This window comes from Scyliorhinus canicula, chromosome 22, assembly GCF_902713615.1.
Source record: "Scyliorhinus canicula chromosome 22, sScyCan1.1, whole genome shotgun sequence".
NCBI classification, from domain to species: Eukaryota; Metazoa; Chordata; class Chondrichthyes; order Carcharhiniformes; family Scyliorhinidae; genus Scyliorhinus; species Scyliorhinus canicula.
The window spans coordinates 7,074,305-7,080,304 of record NC_052167.1 but is presented as its reverse complement, the minus strand read 5'-3'; positions in this window follow the sequence as shown (position 1 = coordinate 7,080,304).

Genomic DNA, 6,000 nt, shown 5'->3' with positions numbered 1-6,000 from the left:
AGGATTTTATAGGTTTCTATAAGATCCCCCCCTCATTCTTCTGAACTCCAGCAAATACAATCCGAACCAATTCAATCTCTCCTCATACGTCAGTCACGCCAACCAGGAATCAGTCTGGTAAACCTCCGCTGCACTCCCTCTATAGCAAGAGCATCCATACTCAGAGAAGGAGACCAAAACTGCACACGCTATTCCAGGTGTGGCCTTACCAAGGCTCTGTATAATTGTAGCAAAACATCTCTGCTCCTGTACTCGAATCCTCTCGCTGTGAAGGCCAGCATACCATTTGCCTTCTTTACCGCCTGCTGCACTCTGCGGTGCTTCAGTACAGTTATGTACGGGAAGGATTAAGCATACAGACTGAGGGGTTTTACTTGGTTAGCGGCCTCTTGGTGCCTTCAGCAACTGGTGTACGAGGACACTCCCCTCTCCTAATTTATGACCGTTCAGATAATGCTACCAACGTGGATAACCTCGCATTTATCCAATTATAAAGCATCTGCCATCCATTTGCCCACTCACTCAACTTGTCCAAGTCACACTAAAGGATCTCTGCATCCTCCTCACAGCTCACCCTCTCACGCAATTTGGAGTCCCTGAGAACATTGCGTGCAGGCCACTGCTTGATCGCTTTGTGATCAAACTTGTTTTCTGAACAATCTTTTCCATGATGGACAGATGATACCGCACAGTCCAACTACTTGGAGCATTCCTCCACAACATGGCCAGACTTACCCTTCACAACACCAGGGACAGGTACAACCTCAGTATAGAGAGATAGATAGTGAGGGTCTACGCACAGCTCGATGCAGCTGCACACAATGGTAGCCATGAGGAGGAGGGAGAATTTGGGTACATTTCTCCCACCCTTATCCAGAGATTTGTCCATGGTGTCCCTTCAGACATGATCCATATTTGAACATGATCCATATTTGAACTCCAGATGAACTTGAAGATGGCTCAGGTGACTGTTGCAGCGGAGGATCAGGGAATGGGCTACTCCTGTACCAAGTACAGAAACACCGAGAATGCAGTGGAGAGGGAGTATTGCTCCCGCACGCCCAGTTTCTCTTTACCTTTGCAATGCGCTCCTCCCATACACCCAAGCTGTTCCAAACCATATCCCTAGCACCTTCAGGTAATCTGACAAAAAGTGGTTAGAACTGCTGCCTCACAGCACCAGGGTCCCAGGTTCAATTTTGACCATGTGTGACTGTCTGTGCAGAGTCTGCACGTTCTCCCCGTGTCTGCGTGGGTTTCCTCCGGGTGCTCCGGTTTCCTCCCACAGTATAAAGATGTGCAGGTTAGGTGGATTGGCCATGGTAAACTGTTCCTTAGTGTCAAAAAGGTTAGGTGAGGTTACGAGGATGAAGCCTAGGTACGGTGCTCTTTCAAAGGGTCGGTATAAAGCAGTTTAAAGCAGACCAAGCAGGCCAACAGCACGATTCGATTCCCGTACCAGCCTCCCCGGACAGGCGCCGGAATGTGGCGACTAGGGGCTTTTCACAGTAACTTCATTGAAGCCTACTCGTGACAATAAGCGATTTTCATTTCATTTTCATTATAGACTCGATGGGCTGAATGGCCTTCTTCTGCACAGTAGGGATTTTATGAACATGGCCTAATTCCTGTAATGGTTTATCTGGGCCCCCGAGGCTAGTTTGAACTTGCAGCAGACATTCATCAGCCTGTGCACCAACAACGGATCTGAGCAGAAGGTGGCGATATCATCCATGTACAGGAAGGCTTTGAACTGGGCATCTCCACTGTCTGGGTCTGGGTGTCTCCGCTGCCTGGGTCTGGGTGTCTCCGCTGTCTGGGACTGGGTGTCTACGCTGCCTGGGTCTGGGTGTCTCCGCTGCCCAGGACTGGGTGTCTCCGCTGCCTGGGACTGGGTGTCTCCGCTGTCTGGGACTGGGTGTCTCCGCTGCCCAGGACTGGGTGTCTCCGCTGTCTGGGACTGGGTGTCTCCGCTGTCTGGGACTGGGTGTCTCCGCTGCCTGGGTCTGGGTGTCTCCGCTGCCCAGGACTGGGTGTCTCCGCTGCCTGGGTCTGGGTGTCTCCGCTGTCTGGGACTAGGTGTCTCTGCTGTCTGGGTCTGGGTGTCTCTGCTGCCCGGGACTGGGTGTCTCTGCTGCCTGGGTCTGGGTGTCTCCGCTGTCTGGGACTGGGTGTCTCCGCTACCCAGGACTGGGTGTCTCCGCTGCCTGGGTCTGGGTGTCTCCGCTGTCTGGGACTGGGTGTCTCCGCTACCCAGGACTGGGTGTCTCCGCTGCCCAGGACTGGGTGTATCCGCTGCCTGGGACTGGGTGTCTCCGCTGCCTGGGACTGGGTGTCTCCGCTGCCCAGGACTGGGTGTCTCCGCTGCCTGGGGCTGGGTGTCTCCGCTGCCTGGGACTGGGTGTCTCTGCTGCCCAGGACTGGGTGTCTCTGCTGTCTGGGTCTGGGTGTCTCTGCTGCCCAGGACTGGGTGTCTCTGCTGTCTGGGTCTGGGTGTGTCTCCGCTGCCTGGGTCTGGGTGTCACTGCTGTCTGGGTCTGGGTGTCTCCGCTGCCTGGGACTGGGTGTCTCCGCTGCCCAGGACTGGGTGTCTCCGCTGCCTGGGACTGGGTGTCTCTGCTGTCTGGGTCTGGGTGTCTCTGCTGCCCAGGACTGGGTGTCTCCGCTGCCTGGGACTGGGTGTCTCCGCTGCCTGGGACTGGGTGTCTCTGCTGTCTGGGTCTGGGTGTCTCTGCTGCCCAGGACTGGGTGTCTCCGCTGCCTGGGACTGGGTGTCTCTGCTGTCTGGGTCTGGGTGTCTCTGCTGCCCAAGACTGGGTGTCTCCGCTGCCTGGGACTGGGTGTCTCCGCTGCCTGGGACTGGGTGTCTCCGCTGCCCAGGACTGGGTGTCTTCGCTGCCTGGGACTGGGTGTCTCTGCTGTCTGGGTCTGGGTGTCTCTGCTGCCCAGGACTGGGTGTCTCCGCTGCCTGGGACTGGGTGTCTCTGCTGTCTGGGTCTGGGTGTCTCTGCTGCCCAGGACTGGGTGTCTCCGCTGCCTGGGACTGGGTGTCTCTGCTGCCTGGGTCTGGGTGTCTCCGCTGCCTGGGACTGGGTGTCTCCACTGTCTGGGTCTGGGTGTCTCCGCTGCCTGGGACTGGGTGTCTCCGCTGCCTGGGTCTGGGTGTCTCCGCTGCCCGGGACTGGGTGTCTCCACTGCCCAGGACTGGGTGTCTCCGCTGCCTGGGACTGGGTGTCTCCGCTGCCTGGGACTGGGTGTCTCCGCTGCCCAGGACTGGGTGTCTCCGCTGCCCAGGACTGGGTGTCTCCGCTGTCTGGGACTGGGTGTCTCCGCTGCCTGGGATTGGGTGTCTCCGCTGCCTGGGACTGGGTGTCTCCGCTGTCTGGGTCTGGGTGTGTCCGCTGCCTGGGACTGGGTGTCTCTACTGCCCAGGACTGGGTGTCTCCGCTGCCCAGGACTGGGTGTCTCCACTGTCTGGGACTAGGTGTCTCTGCTGTCTGGGTCTGGGTGTCTCCGCTGCCTGGGACTGGGTGTCTCCGCTGCCTGGGTCTGGGTGTCTCCGCTGTCTGGGACTAGGTGTCTCTGCTGTCTGGGTCTGGGTGTCTCCGCTGCCCAGGACTGGGTGTCTCCGCTGTCTGGGACTAGGTGTCTCTGCTGTCTGGGTCTGGGTGTCTCCGCTGCCCAGGACTGGGTGTCTCCGCTGCCTGGGACTGGGTGTCTCCGCTGTCTGGGACTGGGTGTCTCCGCTACCCAGGACTGGGTGTCTCCGCTGCCCAGGACTGGGTGTCTCCGCTGTCTGGGACTGGGTGTCTCCGCTGTCTGGGACTGGGTGTCTCCGCTGCCTGGGATTGGGTGTCTCCGCTGCCTGGGACTGGGTGTCTCCGCTGTCTGGGTCTGGGTGTCTCCGCTGCCTGGGACTGGGTGTCTCTACTGCCCAGGACTGGGTGTCTCCGCTGCCCAGGACTGGGTGTCTCCACTGTCTGGGACTAGGTGTCTCTGCTGTCTGGGACTGGGTGTCTCCGCTGCCTGGGTCTGGGTGTCTCCACTGTCTGGGACTAGGTGTCTCTGCTGTCTGGGTCTGGGTGTCTCCGCTGCCTGGGACTGGGTGTCTCCGCTGCCTGGGTCTGGGTGTCTCCGCTGCCTGGGACTGGGTGTCTCCGCTGCCTGGGTCTGGGTGTCTCCGCTGCCCAGGACTGGGTGTCTCCGCTGCCCAGGACTGGGTGTCTCCGCTGCCTGGGACTGGGTGTCCGCTGCCTGGGACTGGGTGTCTCCGCTGCCTGGGTCTGGGTGTCTCCGCTGCCCAGGACTGGGTGTCTCCGCTGTCTGGGACTGGGCGTCTCAGCTGTCTGGGACTGGGTGTCTCCGTTGCCTGGGACTGGGTGTCTCCGCTGTCTGGGACTGGGCGTCTCAGCTGTCTGGGACTGGGTGTCTCCGCTGCCCAGGACTGGGTGTCTCCGCTGCCTGGGACTGGGTGTCTCCGCTGCCTGGGGCTGGGTGTCTCTGCTGCCTGGGACTGGGTGTCTCTGCTGCCCAGGACTGGGTGTCTCCGCTGCCTGGGACTGGGTGTCCGCTGCCTGGGACTGGGTGTCTCCGCTGTCTGGGACTGGGCGTCTCAGCTGTCTGGGACTGGGTGTCTCCGCTGCCTGGGACTGGGTGTCTCCGCTGCCTGGGACTGGGTGTCTCCGCTGTCTGGGACTAGGTGTCTCTGCTGTCTGGGTCTGGGTGTCTCCGCTGCCCAGGACTGGGTGTCTCCGCTGCCTGGGACTGGGTGTCTCCGCTGTCTGGGACTGGGTGTCTCCGCTACCCAGGACTGGGTGTCTCCGCTGCCCAGGACTGGGTGTCTCCGCTGTCTGGGACTGGGTGTCTCCGCTGCCTGGGTCTGGGTGTCTCTGCTGTCTGGGACTGGGTGTCTCCGCTACCTGGGATTGGGTGTCTCCGCTGCCTGGGACTGGGTGTCTCCGCTGTCTGGGTCTGGGTGTCTCCGCTGCCTGGGACTGGGTGTCTCTACTGCCCAGGACTGGGTGTCTCCGCTGCCCAGGACTGGGTGTCTCCACTGTCTGGGACTAGGTGTCTCTGCTGTCTGGGTCTGGGTGTCTCCGCTGCCTGGGACTGGGTGTCTCCGCTGCCTGGGGCTGGGTGTCTCCACTGTCTGGGACTGGGTGTCTCCGCTGTCTGGGACTGGGTGGCTCCGCTGCCTGGGACTGGGTGTCTCCGCTGCCTGGGACTGGGTGTCTCCGCTGCCTGGGACTGGGTGTCTCTGCCGTCTGGGACTGGCCGTCTCAGCTGTCTGGGACTGGGTGTCTCCGCTGCCTGGGACTGGGTGTCTCCGCTGCCTGGGACTGGGTGTCTCCGCTGCCTGGGACTGGGTGTCTCCGCTGCCTGAGACTGGGCGTCTCAGCTGCCTGGGTCCGGGGGTCTCCGCTGCTGGGGTCTGGGGGTCTCCGCAGCCCAGGACTGGGCGTCTCAGCTGCCTGGGTCCGGGGGTCTCCGCTGCTGGGGTCTGGGGGTCTCCACGACCCAGGATTGTCACCCCAATTTGCCTGAATGCTTTCTGATGGATTGGCAAAATGTTCTATAAAACACACAAACAGGACAGAGGGGGGGGGGGGGTGGGGGGGGGGGGGGGGGGGGGGGTGGGCGGGGGGAGGAGCTCTTCCTGACTGCGGATTTGTTTTGAAAGTTTTCTGATTCCCAAACATCAAATGGGATTGTGCTACTGATGTTTATGTTGGGTAGTTCTATCCAATTGCGGATTCCCTCCCCAAACCCCAATCTGTCCTCATAGCTAATGCCCTCCATACCAGGCAACATCCTGGTAAATCTCTTCTGCACCCTCTCTAAAGCCTCCACATCCTTCTGGTAATGTGGGGACCAGGATTGAACACTATTAAGCAAACAGGTAAGTGACCCCGAGAAATAGCTCATAGACACATCAGCCATACACCACTGTGCAGTTTTTACATTACAGAGACCTGTAACGCATGTAGTATATTATAAAAA